This window comes from Salvia splendens, chromosome 17 (assembly GCF_004379255.2).
Source record: "Salvia splendens isolate huo1 chromosome 17, SspV2, whole genome shotgun sequence".
Lineage (NCBI taxonomy): Eukaryota > Viridiplantae > Streptophyta > Magnoliopsida > Lamiales > Lamiaceae > Salvia > Salvia splendens.
Genome location: NC_056048.1, coordinates 23,257,962 through 23,276,276, shown reverse-complemented (window position 1 = coordinate 23,276,276; position 18,315 = coordinate 23,257,962).

The window sequence follows — 18,315 nt, the reverse complement described above, 5'->3', positions numbered from 1 at the left end:
ATAAAATTATTTTTTGTAGACGAAGGTATAACTACTAACTAAGCAAATTAAATAGTTTGTTTTCAGTAGTGCACTCGCTAACACAAAATGTAAGATTGAAAACAAAGGAACGAACGAACAAACCAAGATTTCCACTTGAATATGTTTCCATGCACTTTCCGCGGGAAATAATCAAGAACCGGTCACACCTGTTCCTTTCAAACCATACAACTTGATCGCCAACCATCTATATACGTAGTAATCACCTAACTCTATGCATTGATATTTGATCATATCCATAAATTGCTGACCTTTCAACTCTACCCTAGTCACGTTCACGACGCAACTTTAAACTTCCAAAATTAATACTAGTACTACTGAAAAAGGCTAACAATAATAAGGATTATTTAGTTAAAAATGGTGATATCATTCGATTTTTTTTATTTGCATGAAATTGATATATTTATGACTCATTTCTCCATATCGTTGAGATTGGCAACGAGAACTGAAACACCAAGGTGATGTAAATTATGGAACTTATTGAGCTTGATAGAAACCATCGATGTGGGAAATACATATAGATATGCATCTAATGTTGTTGTATCGTGGCGGATCTATGAATTTTAATCTGAGGTATGACTCGTGCAACAAATTAATAGTAACATGTAAAAAACTGATAAATTACATTTTACTGCACCTAAACTTTGGATTTGTATTAAATGCGGTACTCAAACTTTAAACATATTCTCATTCGATTTTAGACTTTGATTTAATATTGCTAGATAGATTTTTACACTTTTTTGGACCAGACTACAATCAAGCCCTTAAAAGGGTATTTTAGTCAATTTGTGATGTGAGAAACAAATTGGCATTTTGTGGCAAGTATTAATTTCTTCAACTCCTTCCTCATTTAAAATAGAGTGAACTACAAATTTAGGACCTGCACATTCACGCATACTATATTTTCAAAATATCACTTTCGGAAGGTCCTATTGACTTTTTCTCATTTTTTCGGACTAAATCACCCTCAAATAGGTAGAGAGCAAATTTGTACATTCAATCATTTAGAATCTTTAGGCAATAATTGATGTAAGTTGAATTTTTCCTCGGCTAATTCCAATTTTGATACCTGAATGTGATATCACTTCCCTAAAGTTGTACTCTCTCACATCACAAATAGACTAGAATACCCTTTAGGAGCTTGAAGAGAGTTTAAACTAAAAAACTGTCTCAAAAATGCAAAAATACCTCTAGCACCAGATATGTGTGGTGATATTTTAAAATTTGAGTACCACGTAACCAAGTTTGATACCAATCTAAAATTTAGGTATTTTTGTAATTCACTCTAAAAAATTGTAGTCCACAGCATCTCAATTCTATTCCTCCACAATTTTCAATCAAGAATAACAATATATAAATTATATCATCTAGATTTTAATCTAATACTACCATAAAGATCACAATCTTAATTCTTTACAGAAAATCAAAAGTTCTCATAGTTCCTGTAACCACAAAAAAAAACTACTACCAACAAAATGCATATCACCAAAAGAGTTCCTGCAATCAAAACCTGCTTACAGAGCTTGCTTATTCTGACGATTCTGCTTAAGAACACGCTTAACGTACGCAGGTTTCACAGAATCAGGCAGCCCCATAAACAGATCAAGGCGCTCTGGTTTTTATCCAAGAGCCTCAGAGCATCCTTAACCCTAGCCAGGATTCAGGCCCAAGTCCCATCCACGTCATCATTCCTCTAAATTTGAGTCCCAGGCTACAACTGCAGGTAGGCATGCACAATCCGGCCTGGCCCGCCGGTTAACCGCCGGTTCGGGCCCGCCGGTTCATGAACCGGAACCGGGCCCGGAACCGGCGGGTTGAACCGGCTGAAGGGTCGGAGGGTCATAAAGGCCGGTTCAGGTTCGGGCATAACTTGAACCGTGAACCGGCGGTTCAAAACCGGCGGTTCGGCGGTTCGAACCGCCGGTTCAAAGGGTCGAACGGCTAGGGTTCGTAGGGGTTCAAAGTAGGGATAGGTATGAACCGGCGGTTCGCCGGTTTTGGGCGAAAACCGCCGGTTTTGGAGGAAAACCGCCGGTTTGAACCGGCGGTTCCGACCGGTTTCCGCCGGTTCCGGAAGCTTTTCAGGCGTAGGGGGCTAGGTGAGGTCAGAAACCGGCGGTTTGTGTCGGAAAACCGTGGACCAACCCGCCGGTTTCGTGGAAAAACCGCCGGTTTTGAGGTTGAACCGCCGGTTCAGGCGGTAAACCGGCGGTTCGGCCGAAAATTTGAAAGTTTGAAATTTGAATTTTTTTTTTATTTCTTCCAATTTTACTCCTATAAATACCTCACTTCTCCTTCATATTTCCTTACCCCATTCTTGTGTTAACAAGGATTTCATTCTCAATCTCCATTTCTCTATTCTCTCATCATTCTCTCTAATTGCGCAAGTTTAATTCTACACTTTCTACTCACTACTATATTTGTTGTGCTCATAATTTACGACTTCTTTTATACTTCATACATATTTTATTCCAAGTCCATATTACTTTTCATTTATCAATATATTCAATATGTCTTCTTCTCGTGGTGGATCGGGACGTGGTGATCGGGGCAAGGGAATAGCCCAAGATCAAAGCACTACGCGTCCCTCAAAATCTCGACGACCTAGTCGTCGAGATGTTATGGATGAGGTTTCCCGATTGGCAGCCGAACGCATGCAAGTAAGTAATGAAAAATTTGTTTCCCAATTCACATGCACAAAATTTCATTAATATTTTTTTGCGTTCATACTTTTAACTTCTACGTACATAATATTTGTAGATGGAAGAAGATCATAGGACCGCCATGCTACTTGCTGAAATGCAACAAGGCGGGGGTAGGGGAGATGAGGAGTTCGACGTTACTATATCGTCGGACTCGGACAACAACGAGGATAGATCGCATTCTCGTATTCCTTCTAGCACCGGCGGAAATGAGGAGATGCCTCCCCCTGCACCCACTAACACGGCAAAACCTTTGAAATCGGACATTTTTATCAAACACTACAAGAAGGTGGCGGTGGTGATTCCAAGTCCTCACGATCCGAACTCTCAAGAAGAGACTTCGGACTTTCATGTTTATTGCAACTATTGCGATAAAGTGTACAAATGGTCCGCCGGTGGTGGATATGGCACCCTCCGTCGCCATTTAGTGGCAAAGCATCCGGTAGAATGCGGCACTGCCTCTACCCAAAGCCAACTAAACTTCCAACCCGCCGGCGCCGGCTCGGGTTCGTCAGGTGCGCCTCTATTTAAATATGATAAAAAGAATTTTGATGATACAATGACTAGATGGGCGGCTATGAAGCATATGCCCTTTAATGTTTTTGATGACAAAAGTTTTGAGGTTACTATGCAAAGTGGGTTGAATGTAGCAATCAAAAGAATAGGTCGAATGACCGTGCAACGATCTACCGTTCGGCAGTGCTTGGAGAAAAAGGTAGAATTATCACGTTATTTAGTTAACATGGGCCACAGGGTGAACATTTGCTCAGATGTTTGGACGGATTGTTTTAACCGTCATTCATACATGGGTATTACGGTTCACTTTGTGGACAACAGTTGGACTTTGAACAAGCGTTTAATTGGTTTTAGAGAATTTGAAAGTCCACACACTGCACCAGAAATTGCTTCTTTGATTATACAAGTGTTGAATGAGTTTCAGCTATGCAACAAGATATTTTCTATTGGTTTTGATAATGCAACTGCCAACACCACAAGTATTGCCGATTTGATTGCGGCTTGTACACCGGTAATTGGAGGTAAGTATTTTCATCAAAGATGCATTTGCCATATTTTAAATTTATGTGTACAGGATGCGCTTGAATTATGGCAAAAGCATGTCTCTCCTATTAGAAATGCAGTTAGATTAATCCATCAAAAGCCAGCTATTGGCAAAGCATGGAAGAAATATTGCCATCAAAAGAATGTCAGGTACACGAATTTTACTATGGATGTGTCTCATAGATGGAATTCGACATATGATTGTCTGAATTCTACCTTGACACATAAAGATGCTTTATGTGATTTTTATAGAACTAACCCCTACCGTGATTTATATCTTTCGCATAGTTGTTGGGATAACAGTTTGGCTTTATTTAAATTGTTCAAATATTTCAAAAATGCTACTGTTGAATTGTCGGGTGTTTATTATTGCACTGTTGTTCGTGTTTTGGAGCATTGCATGTACATATCCCTTGGTTTTAAAACTTCAATGAAAAATGCTTCCTCTTCTCCCGAGTTAATGTGCGTTTTGTATTATATGATTGAAAAATGGCTCAAGTATTTCAGTGAGATTCCTAACGTATTTTTGATTGCAAAGGTATTGGATCCAAAATGGAAATTAGCAGGTACCTCTAGAATTTTAGATTTTTATTATAACAATTTGAGTTCAATTGATCTTGGTCCCCTTCAAGCAATCCAATCCGATACCAGTGACGAATTTGGAGTCGACCTCTCAGAAACCTTTCAAATAAACCTCCCGGACCGGTCAGTTGTGCAACAAAACCTCGAGTATAACTTGCGCTCTCTCTACACCGAATATGAAACCAAGTATAACACCACTCACCAAGTCAGAAGACCCCCTCCTCCACAACATAACTATGGCTTTGCATTTCAAGCCGATTATGATGACCCCGACGCGCAATCCCAACTAGCCGACCTATACAACTACAGCACCGGCGGAAGGTCCTCAGGTATGGTCAGTGAATTAGATTTATATTTTGAATCACTCTTTTCCTTTGGTGATGAAGGTCCTACTCCTCCCGCCCAAATCGACGTCCTTGATTGGTGGGGAACCCACGAGAAAGATTTTCCCATCCTTGCTTCAATGGCCAAGGAGATTTTTTCTGTTCCGGCTTCCACCGTCGCCGTCGAGTCCGCTTTTAGTGTTGGCTCGCGCGTTTTGGATGAATCAAGAAGTAAGCTCTCGGCGAAAAATATGGAAGCCGTGATGTTACTTGATGATTGGGCCAAAGCTGACGTCCGAGAACAAGAAAATGATTGGAATGATCGTCAAGAGGGATCACAAGATGAATTCACCGGGGATGAAGATTAGGCCAACCGTCAACCGCCGCCGGCCAAGCCAAATAGGTATGTAAGGTAAGAGAACTACATGGACTTTGATTCCCTAATGCAAATGAGCAATTGAGATACGTAGGCACCTCAACTTAAATTTTTAATTTAAGTTGAGCTCAAGTCCTTTTTCTTTTATTTCTTTTTTTTCCCATTAATTCCTACTTTAAAAATATACAAATACAATTGCATAATTGTATTTGTATATACTCTAGTCGATGAAGTATATTTCTCTATACGGCTTAATGAGGGAAACTTTTGACAATTCTACTATAATTGTTGATTGTTAGACGAAACTCAACATTTAAAGTTGAATTGCTAAAGATGTCCTTAATTTAGTTATGTAGAAAGATCTTCTTCGCCGGTTAAGAGTATATATATAATACACTTATACGTTTAAGAACTTCAACGTCGTTTCTTGTCATTTGTAATTAGTTCTTCACTAGTAGTCTCATTTGTATTTAAATTTTGTTTAAGACTTCAAGACCGCCATATGTTTTCAATTTGTAATTGTTGTAACTTGTAACGTGTAATTTGTAAATATGCAATTTCAATAAAATTGCAACTTTAGCCGTATTTTTTTCAATTTTATTTACTCACATTGCATACAAAAGCAAACTTGAAAAGTGTAATGTAATTTGATTAAAATTGAAAAGTTGAAAAATGCAAAAAAATAAAAATAAAAAAAATCGTCAACCCGCCGGTTCGGGCCCGGAACCGGCGGTTCGAGCCGAAAACCGCCGGTTTTGAACCGGCGCGTAACCCGCCGGTTTTTTGAACCTGAACCGGAACCGCCGGGATCTAGGCGGGCCGGTTCAGGTTCGCGAATTTTCCGACCCTTGACCCGCCGGTTCGGGCCCGGAACCGGCGGGTTCCGACCCTTGTGCAAGCCTAACTGCAGGCCCCAACTAATAAATTGCACTATTTACGACTTCAACCTATTTTACTCGTAAATGCAATACGTGTTGTCGAAAATGATTGTTTAACTGCGATACAAAGATACACTAACCGGGCGTAGTACAAACCAATGAAGAAAAGATAAATTAAACGGAAAATAAATTGAATTGAACTTACAAAGAAGAATTCGAAACAATAAACCGTAAAGATGTAAGCCGAGTCGATGAGTCCTTTTTCCGCAAGACGAGATACGCCCCGATAGTTCTCTCGGTTTGGCGTGTCGTCCCCAAATTTAAAACGACTTCGTCTTGTTCGTTGCAGCACCGTAGACGGAACAAGCTCCGACGAACTAGATGATGGCGAGGGCAGAGCTTCGACGGGAAGACAATGCACAGAGAGGGAGAGAGCTATGCAAATGTGTTGTGTGTCTAAAAAGTGTGTGCAATGCATGAAGTGAGTGCCTATTTATAGGCCAAGTCCACCCGCAGGAGCATTGATGGAGTCAACAACCATCATGTGTGCCATGATGGTTTGACTGTAACCGCCGGGGGTTACTGACTGGTGCACTAGCCAGTGGGAGCTGAAGAGACACGACGCACCTGGCCATGCTACATGACGGGATACACCATGGACCGCCGGGGTCCATTGGGGACCTTTCGTCTCCCGTTATACGTCGGGGTCCAGCTGGGACCTTTTGACTCCCGTTGTGAGTCGGGGTCCAGCAGGGACCTTTTGTCTCCCGTTGTGCGTCGGGGTCCAGCGGGAACGTTTTGTCTTTCGTCATGCGTCGGGGTCCAGCGGGACCATGACGTGGACCAGGACCCGTTGGGGATAGCGTGGAGTTTGGGTTGATCTAAAAAGAACAAGCGGGGCACGAACCACGCTCAACGACTAGCTCCAAAGAACAGCCCAAAGACCACCCAAAGACCAATTGCCAAGAACCAAGGCACAAGGCACAAGGCACAAGGCACCCGGCACCTGGTGCACGGGTCACGAGTCACGGTGCGCGGTGCGTGGGTCGCGGGCGGGCGGCGGCGGCGCACTTGTGCGCGCGTGTAGGCTCTATCACCCGTCTTACTCCACGATAATTATTACACATGATAATTTATCTGATTAAATACATCATTAAAGAAGTTTATCATCCCCGATGTGGGATAATTAACACCTAGTTAATTAATCCCGTAGTCTTTTCACATAGCTCATTTCTAGCTTTATTGTGACCAACTTTAATATATTATTTCTCACTCACCGGGAATCGGATTTGAGAAAATGAATATACTACGATCATCTACTCGGAACGTAGATCGACGCTATTGTATTTAATTTCATAAAATTAAATTTCTTGTAACATTTATTATTAGTCAAAAAATATTTGACTAAGCACGATTCCAACAATCCCCCACATGAGTGGAAATTACCAAATGCATATGTATGCAGACACAAGCTCAACCCTCAAGAGGTATGTAAGCATAAGGATAGGTAGTTTTTGTCTTTGAACCATCCATAGTCAACACCATCGGATACACAGACGGACTAGTAGCGCGATGCTTTGAACTATTTCACCACGGCGTGCACCGAGACAATGATGTTAACACTTAAACACCTCAACCTCATCCGTTCTCACATTTTGTGTCCATTTCAGGCTTTGGACACCACTGTGGATTCATAAGTGTATTGTTTGAAGCAACCCCACTTCACACTTACATAGGTGATTCCTCGTTAAGTATCTTGTCATACTTAGTCTCCTTGAGAACTTCTTCTCAACGAGATCCTTTAGGGATCACTAAAAGTCATAGACTTAACCTCACCACTAAGCAAGTTTTACAACACTCTATTGTTCTATAGGGAATAGATATAGATGAGTGTTTTACACGAACTCTCATAGCTTAGTTTTCCCATTGAACCAAGTTCTTGGGATCTCCAGTCATCATGGTTGGGTTACCACAATGACAATTCTTTAGTTTGTGGATTTCAAACCCATTCCCTCTAGCAATTTATTCATTTGATCACGATTTAACCCTTTGGTTAGCGGATCCACTAGATTATCCAATGACTTCACGTAGTCAATTGTAATCACCCCTGTTGTGATCAAATGTCTCACGGTATTATGTCGTCGACGAATGTGTCGAGACTTACCATTGTACAAGCCACTGTTTGCCCTCCCAATAGCGGCTTGGCTATCACAGTGAATTAACATTGGAGGCACGGGCTTTGACCAACATGGAATATCTTCAAGGAAGTTTTTAAGTCAAGTCATTCTGCTTCTTCCGTGACTTTATCTAAAGCTATGAATTCAGATTCCATAGTGGATCGGGCTATGCATGTCTATTTCGTGGATTCCATGAGACAACACCACCCCCAATAGTAAAGACATATCCACTTATTGAAAGTGAGTCTTTGTTATCAGATATCCAATTTGCATCGCAGTACCCTTCTAGTACCGGGGGTATATCGAGAATTATAGCCCATGATTTTGAGTATATTTCAAGTACCTCAAAACTCTTACAAGAGCTCTCCTTGCTTGGATTGCTCGTGTAACAACTCAACTTATTCACAATGCAAGCAATGTCAAGTCTAGTGCAATTAGTCAAATGCATAATGCACCCAATTCCCCGTGCATAATCTTCTTATGCAGCGGGCTCGCCCTTGTTCTTGCTTAAGTGAACATTGAGCTCTATAGATGTCTTAGCCGACATGCCATCATAGGCGTTGAATCTCTTTAGTACTTTCTCAACATAATGAGATTGTGTCAAGATGATTCCTTTGAATTCGAATTTTTCCATTCCAAAATTCGCATCGGCTATACTCATATACTTCATGTCAAAGTTTCTCTTTAACATGGTTTTTCGTATTGTTAATCACTTAGGTGTTACTATCCATGATTAACATATTATCAAGGTAGAGATGCACTATAATGTATCCATTATCAGTGATCTTAATGTAGACACATTTGTCACATTCGTTGATTTTAAATCCATTTGATAACATCACATTATCAAATTTCAAGTGTCATTGCAACGACGCTTGTTTTAGTCCATAAAGGGATTTAACCAGTTTGCAAACCTTTCTCTCTTGTCCAGGTACTACAAAACTTTTAGGTTATTCCATATAGATTTCATATTAAATCACCATTTAAACTTGTCAACTATTCCAACGGCCTTAACCTTGCTTTTAAGGACTCATTTGCATCCTAAAGGTTTAGCACCTTCAGTTAGATCAACCAACACCCAAGTGTGATTTAGCAAAATTGAATCAATTTCGCTTTGAACAGTTTCTCTTTAATGCAGCCCATCTGGATCAGCAAATGCTACTTTTATCGATGTTAGTTCTTCATCCAACATAAAAGCAATATAGTCAGGACCAAATGTCTTTGGTGTACTGACCATACTACCACGTCTTAGTATTGTATTGTTTGGATCTGGCCTTGTTCGCTTGTGCGAGTCTGGCTCTTCATCCGCTGATTCAGAACTAGTGGATTCATCCTCAATTCTCGTCTCAGAATTGGGTGCAATATTTTCCTTGTCTTTGCGAGGAAATGTATTTTCAAGAAATACAACATTTCTTGACTCGATTGTTGTTCCCACGGTCACAGTCGGTATTTCAGACTTGTGGACAACGAATCGATATGCACTACTATTAAGTGCATACCCAATAAAGATACAATCAACTGTTTTAGGACCGATTGTAACTTCTTTCGGCAGAGGAACCATCACCTTTGTCAAACACCCCCACACTTTGAGGTATTTGTAGGATGACTTCATTCCATTTCACAACTCATAAGGAGTGACATCCTTACTTTTGAGTGGGATTTTGTTTAGGATGTAGTTAGCTGTCAAAATAGCTTTCCCCCACATGTTCTGAGGCATCCCTGAACTAATCAGTAACATATTTATCATCTCATTAAGAGTTCAGTTTCTTGCGTTCTGTAGTACCAATAGATTGTGGTGAATATGGTGCAACTGTTTGAAGAATTATACCCCTTGTGTTGCATAATTCCCCAAACGAGGCTAGTATTCGTCTCCTCTATCACTTTGGATCATTTTGATTTACAATCCAAGTTGATTCCCGACTTTGTTCTTATAATTTTTGAACACTTCAATTGCCTCATATTTACTTCTTAAAAAATTAAGATAGCAACATCTTGTTCAATCATCTATGAACGTGATAAAGTATTTTATACCAGTTCTAGTTTGCACGAATTTTAAATCACATACATTGGTGTGAATTAATTCAAGGGGTTTCGTGTTCCGTTCAACAGAATGGAACGACAATCTAGTCATTTTTCAACTCAAGACAAATCTCACATTTGTTTTGGGTATAGACTTCTTTTGTCTTTAGTAAATTCAAGTTTACTAAACTTTTATAGCATTAGGATTCACATGTCATAATCTATAATGCTACAAATAGGAGGAAGTATTTGTATTTTCAATATTAGCCAATGGCTTTTCAAACACGGCGAATAGCCGATAAACATAGTTTAAAATAGACCATCGGTTACATAACATTTTCCGATGGATTTTCCAAACTTATACACAAAGAACTTATCGGACTCAAATACAAGTTTAAAAAAAACCCCTATTTACAAGTATTGATCCAGAAACTATGTTCTTGCGTATGTCCGGGACATGTAGCACTTCCTTAGAGTGATTGTCACGTCGTACGTCATCTTGAGGACCATATCTCCAGAGTCGACACATTTGGTTGAGACTTGGTTTCCTATGTTGAGCTTCCTCCCCTCAACAGTCTTGTAAGTGTAGAGCTTACTTCTATCGGCACACACGTGGGCAGTGACGCCCGTGTCGATGTACCAACCTCCTTTATTCTCGACGTAGTTGACTTCTTCAGTTACCACGACGGCTATGTTGCCTTTGGCATTTTTGATAAATTTGGATACACCAAGCTTCTTGGTTGGAGGCTTCATCTTTCTCCTGTCATCTCCCATGGAATGGGCGGGGCCAAATGTCTAACGACATTTTTTCAAGACACGGACGGGTGCCGAACGTCTCCCGATATTTTCTAAGGGACCGACGTGTGCCTTATGTCTCCTGACATTTGCTAAGCCACGAACGGGAACCAAATGTCTCCTTATGTCTCCCGACGACCGGGAGACCGACGGGTGCAAAATTTCTCCCGACATCTCACATGGGATGTATGGGTGCAAAACGTCTACTGACATTTCCTAAGGCACGGATGGGAGCCCATGTCTCCCGACGATCAGGAGACCGACGGGTGCAAAATCTGCTCCCGTCATTTCCCACGGCACAGATGTGTGTCATACGTCTCCCGACATATTCTAATGCACTAACGGGAGTGAAATGTCTCCCGGCGTTTTGAAGGTAGAACGGGTGAGAAATGTCTCCTGACATTTCCCATGCCACGGACGGGAGTTGAATGTCCGTCATGTCTCCCGACGAACGGGAGACGTCCCTTGGGACCTAACGTGTGCCAAATGTCTTCCAACATTTTCTAAGGCACGGACGGGAGCAGAACGTCTCCTATGTCTCCCGACGAACGGGAGACGTCCCTTGAGACCAATGGGACACGCCCAACGACCCTATCCATGGGAACAATGGGAGACGTCCCATAGGACTTACCGACCATTCACATTCACGAGGTATCTCCCCCACATTGGAGTCAGTCGTGTTGATCCCAAAGACATCAACTCTCGCGTTGGATCCAACGGTCCCAACACTCAATCCATCAGAGGATTCTATGGAGCCACTAAACGTGGAACCACTAGTTCTCGTGTTGGCTCTGAAGGACTCAACACTTGATCCGTTAGAGGATCTAAAGGAACCACTAATAGTGGAACCATCGGTTTACGTGTTGGCCCCGAAGGCCCCAACACTCGTGTTGATCCCAAAGGACTCAACACACGATCCATTGGAGGATCTCGCGGAACCACAAAAAGTGGAACCGTCTTTCTTCGTGTTGGTCCCGAAGGCCCCAACACCCGTGTTGACCTCGAAAGGTCCAACACTCGATTCTATTAAGGATCCCATGGAACCACTTAATGTGGAACCATCGGTGCCACCAAAGGTGGATGCACCAGTCAACCCAAACGGGTTAGTAATCGCTCAAGGCGCTTGGGTAATCAATGGTAATGATGTGGACTCGACGGGAGTCGTGGTCATGGCGGGGACCCGACGGGGACCCAGCGGGGAACAGTGGGCACGTCAGCGTTGGAGTCGGGGAAAGCGACGGTGGGGAACGCATCGACGGGATCCATCTCCACGCTAAGGTATTAGTTTCGAAAGTTTTAGATTCAATTTATAGTCCAATCTCGTCTTGCGATTGTTGTCGAAAAATGAGTGATTAAACTGCGATACAAAGATACACTAACCGGGCGTAGTACAACCCAATGAAGAAAAGATAAATTAATCGGAAAATAAATTGAATTGAAATTACAAAGAAGAATTCGAAACAAAAAACTGTAAAGATGTAAGCCGAGTCGAGGAGTCCTCTTTCCGCAAGACGAATTACGCCCCGGTAGTGCTCTCGGTTTGGCTGTCGTCCCCAAAGATAAAACGGCTTCGTCTTGTTCGTTGCAGCACCGCAGACGGAACAAGCTCCGACGAACTAGATGATGGTGAGGGCAGAGTTTCGACGGGAAGACAATGGAGAGAGAGGGAAAGAGCTATGCAAATGTGTTGTGTGTCTAAAAATTGTGTGCAATGCATTAAGTGAGTGCCTATTTATAGGCCAAGTCCACCCGCAGGAGCATTGATGGAGTCATCAGCCATCATGTGTGTCATGATGGTTTGACTATAACCGCCAGGGGTTACTGACTGGTGCACTAGCCAGTGGGAGCTGAAGAGACACGACGCACCTGGAGATGCTACACGACAGGATACACCATGGACCTTCGGGGTCCATCGGGGACCTTTCATCTCCCGTTATACGTCGGGGTCCAGCGGGGACCTTTTGACTCCCGTTGTGAGTCGGGGTCGACCGGGGACCTTTTGTCTCCCGTTGTGCGTCGGGGTCTAGCGGGAACGTTTTGTCTCCCGTCATGCGTCGGGGTCCAGCGGGACCATGACGTGGACCACGACCCATCGGGGATAGCGTTGAGTTTGGGTTGGTCTAAAAAGAACAAGCGGGGCACGAACCACGCTCAACGACTAGCTCCAAAGAACAGCCCAAAGACCACTCAAAAAGACCAATTGCCAAGATCCAAGGCACAAGGCACAAGGCACCTGGCACCCGGTGTACGGGTCACATGACACGGGTCACGGGTCACGGGACACGGTGCACGGTGCACGGTGCGCGGTGCGTGGCTCGCGAGTCGTGGGCGGGCGATGGCAGTGCACGTGTGCGCGCGTGTAGGCTCTGTCACCCGTCGTACTCCACGATAATTATTACACATGATAATTCATCTGATTAAATACTTCATCAAAGAAGTTTATCATCCCCGATGTGGGATAATTAACACCTAGTTAATTAATCCCTTAGTCTTTTCACATAGCTCATTTCTAGCTTTATTGTGACCAACTTTAATATATTATTTCTCACTCACCGGGAATCGGATTTGAGAAAATGAATATACTACGGTCATCTACTCGGAACGTAGATCGACGATATTGCATTTAATTTCACAAAATTAAATGTCTTGTAATATTTATTATTAGTCAAAAATTTTTTGACTAAGCACGAATCCAACAATACATTGTTCAGTAGAAATTAAAATTACAAATCCTAGACAAAGCAAATTAAAAATCATAGAAAATAATAATACAAGTCATACATTTTTTTTAAAAAAAGGATAAAACTACTACTTCTTCATGTGTGCGCGAAGGTAGGCGATTATCTCATGATGCAACTCGAGATCGAACTCCGACATTGTCGAGGTATCCCTCGATGTCAACTCCGTCAGCTGGCTCATCCGCCAGGTAATACTAATTTCTGACATAGACTCGGAGATCTTATCCAGAAACTGATTGGGTGGCGGTGGCGGCATAGCGGAGTAGCTCGCAGTTGCCTTCCCCTTCGCTTTCCCCTTTGTTCTCATCAGACGGTTTTGAGTGCTAGGGGATGAGAAGAAGACGTCGTTCGTCACGGTGAGGTTGATCGCCGGACCTCCTTCGCTCGAAGAGTAGTTTCCGGCGGTGGAAACTTCGGTTCTCTTCAGCGCCCCACTTGCCGTCGGTTCGGCCCTACCGGTGTACTTCGGGCTCTTCTCGACAATCTTCCAAACGTCGAAGTACTTGAAGTGCTTCTTCCCGTCAGCGAAGAACTCCGCCTTGGCCTTCTCCACGAGGTCCATCTCGCTGTGCCCGCTCAGCCACATTACGTTGGTCCACTTGCCATTCCACTTGTTCATCTCCTTCTGGACCCTTCTTCAATGCTTGCGCAGCTTCACGTAGCTACGCTCGAACGACCCTCTAGGAAGACCATCGTTGTACTTCTCCGCAATCCGCTGCCATAACACCTTGTCGCTCTGCTGGTTGCCGATGATAGGATCCTCGGACACGTCGACGAAGTTCTTGGCCAGCCACAATGTCTCGTGCGGAATATACTTCTTCGGCCCCTCATAATCCGCAACCTTGCCCCTCCCTTCAGCGGGCTCCATATCACTAATCTCGTACTCATCAGTGCTAACTGACGATGTTATGTTGATGTTGCTAGCCACCCCCGGACTAGGCATCGTATGCGATGGGGGTGATGGCGGCACGTACCAATTGTTGGTGTTGACGAACTCGTTCATCTATTTTAAACCAATCCATAGAAGCCGAAAATATGGGAATACAAGAGGATTGAAATGGGTAAAGTGCGGAAGAATGGCGGCCAAATGTTCAGTATTTATAGACAAAAATTCAAAAAAAAAAAAAAAATTTTGGAGACTTGCAGCCCGGCCCGGAGAGCATCGAACGCTGGGCCGGGCCGCAATGAGCGAGTCCCAGCCCCCGTGCGTGGCATTGGAAGGGAGAAAGTTCTTGCCCAGGCCGGTCCCGAGCCGCAGTTGTGGCTTGGGGACGCTCCCGGGGTCCAGCCTGGCCGGCGTTAAGTGTGCCTTTAAACCAACGAACGCGTCCCGGCCTAGCGTTAAATGCTCTCCGGGCAAGGCTGCAAGTCCCAAAAATTTATTTTTTTTTCAATTTTTTGTCTATAAATACTGAATATTTGGCCACCATTCTTCTGCACTTTACCCATTTCAATGCTCTTATATTCCCATATTTTCAGCTTCTATGGAGTGGTTTAATAGCGATGAAAGTTAGATGAACTAGTTCATCAACGCTAACAATTGGTACGTGCCGCCATCACCTCCATCGCATACGACGCCTAGTCCGAGGGTGGTTAGCAACATCCACATAACATCGTCAGTTAGCACCGATGAGTACGAGATCAGTGATAAGGGAGGGGCAAGGGCAAGGTTGCGGATGATGAGGGGCCGAAGAAGTATAGTCCGCACGAGACATTGTGGCTGGCCAAGAACTTCGTCGACGTCTCCGAGGATCCTATCATCGGCAACCAGCAGAGCGGCAAGGTGTTCTAGCAGCGGATTGCAGAGAAGTACAACGCTGGTCGTCCTAGAGGGTCGTTCGAGCGTAGCTATGTGAAGCTGCGCAAGTATTGGAGTCGGGGTCCAGAAGGAGATGAACAAGTGGACCAACGTAATCCGGATGTGGTCGAGTGAGCACATCGAGATGGACCTCGTGAAGAAGGCCAAGGCGGAGTTCTTCGCTGAAGGGAAGAAGAACTTCAAATACTTCGACGTTTGGAAGATTGTCGAGAAGAGCCTGAAGTACACCGGTGGTGCCGAACCGACGACAAGTGGGGCGCCGAAGAGAACCAAAGTTTCCGCCACTGGAAACTACTCTTCCAACGAAGGAGGTCTGGAGATCGACCTCAACATGACGAACGACGACGTCTTCTTCTCATCCCCTAGCACTCAAAGCCGTCTGATGGGAACAAAGAGGAAAGCGAAGGGGAAGGCAACTGCGAGCTACTCCGCTATGCCGCCACCACGGCCCAATCAGTCTCTGGATAAGATCTCCGACTCTATGTCGAAGATGAGTATTACCTGGCGGATGAGCCAGCTGACGGAGTTGACATCGAGGGATACCTCGATAATGTTGGAGTTCGATCTCGAGTTGCACCATGAGATGATCACCTACCTTCACGCACAAATGAAGAAGTAGTAGTTTTATCCTTTTTTTAAAAAAAATGTATGACTTGTATTTTTATTTTCTAGAATTTTTAATTTGCTTTGTCTAGGATTTGTAATTTTAATTTCTACTGAACAATGTATTTTCCCTGTTTGAATTGTTCAACGTATTGCATTTACGAGTAAAATAGGTTGAAGTTGTGAATAGTGCAATTTATTAGTTGTGGCCCGGGTTGGGGCCTGCAGGGTTAGAACAGTTGTGGCCTGTGACTCAAATTTAAGGGAATGATGACGTGGAGGGGACTTGGGGCCTGAATCCGAGCCAGGGTTAAGGATGCTCTTAACGCTAGGTTTCTTTTTATAATTGCGAGTAAGTTTGCTTAAACAGACCTCAAAGAAAATCAGGTCAGATTGGGTTACCCAAAATTTTGTCGAATTTCAATTTTTTTAACCAACCTGGCTCGAAATATATTACTCTATCCGTCCCGAACAAACTGTAACATTTTTTTTGGCTAAAAAAATACTCCCTCATTCCCAGCCTAAGTGAGACGTATTCCTTTTTTGGCAACAATCACCTCACTCCTCTCACTTACTTTATCCTCTCATCTCTCTTACTTTATTCCCTCTTCATCTTTCTTACTTTATCAACTTTCTTACTTTTCTCTCTCTTTCTCTTTCTTAGTTTACTCTCTCTCGTATTTTACTATCAATAATTTAATTCACTAAACACCAATACTTAAATTCTTGTGCCAAAATAGAAACGTCTCGCTTAGACCGGGAAGGAGGGAGTAAGAAAATTGTATTTTACAAATTTAAAGGATAGACAATAAAGTAAGAAAAATACTACTCCCTCCTTCCCGCTTAAGATGACACGTTTCCTTTTTAGTTTGTCCCAACTAAGATAATACATTTCGTTTTTTGAAAACGTTCTCTCTCCAATTAATACACCCAATCACTTTTTCTCACTCCTATTAAAATATCCTTCTTTCCTTCTCTAATCTCTCTCTCCAATTAAACACTTTAACCAATAACTCCTGCCGGCCAAAAAATGTGTCATCTTAGCCGGGACGGAGAGAGTAATAAAAGTTACTTTTTGTCAAAAGAACGTAAATGTTCTAAGCCACTTAGCTTGAGACAAATGAAAGTGTTTTATAAACAATAACTGGGTTGAATTAGGCTAGTCCAAATTTTCGGGCTAACCTAAATTGGCCTCTCGAACATGTGGATTAGTCACCCTAAATCAAACTATCTCGAATTTATTTCGGAGATAACAAATTAGTCATCATAAACTACTACTAGTATCATAAAATTAAGACTTTCTTAACTACTTCCTCCGCTGCCAAAAACATGCCTTGAAGCATAATAAAGGCGGTGAATGCGCCACTCAGCTGCCCCCGGTCCATGTAGTAGAGATGAGCTCATGCATCTCCCCGGACACGAAAAAAGGAGACAGTTATAGCGGGCAAAGGGGCCCATCTACGACCCGTCACAAGAGTCGAGAAATTCAATACGGGCTCGTACACAAAAGGCTTCAAAAGTTCGAGACAATGATGTTCCATCTCCCGCTTCAGAAGTCCTGAAGCAACGCCAACAGATAGGGCTTGACGAACTGCAGTTCCAGCTCTATTTTTATTAAAGACAAAATTCTTATGTATCTAAAATTGGTTTACTGTGACTTGTTTTATTAATGGTTAAAAAATTTTAAAAAAATTTATATCCATTAATTTTATTAACAAATCTAGTACACATATGCAGTCTCATATACTTCTCCACAATTTAAGGGCTAGATTTGACTTAGTTTTCAATGTCAATCATGCAAATTATGTTCGTAAATTGCATATATTATACATTTGGTATTTTGAATGTGTTTGTTGATAAATGATAGAAAAAGATAGAAAAAAAATGCAAAAAGGCCAAGGTGTAGCAGCCTCTGTTCGAGCTCATTCTGCCAGCAAGTTTGAAGTCCAATCAGTGCTTACTACATGTCATTCTCTTCGTCTTCGAAAGAGCTTCGTGTGAATATCTTAAACGTCTCAATCGGAGTTCTTTCGAGAAAGTTATTACAATTCTACGAACATTGCACAATGCAGTCAAAGCTGACGGAAATTTGGGCGGAAATTCAAGAAAGAGAATAAATTATTAAATTGTGAAACCAAATCTCTCTCATTTCTTGTAGGGCACGAAAATAACCAAGACTAACCCTTTTTCTAGCCTATAAATACT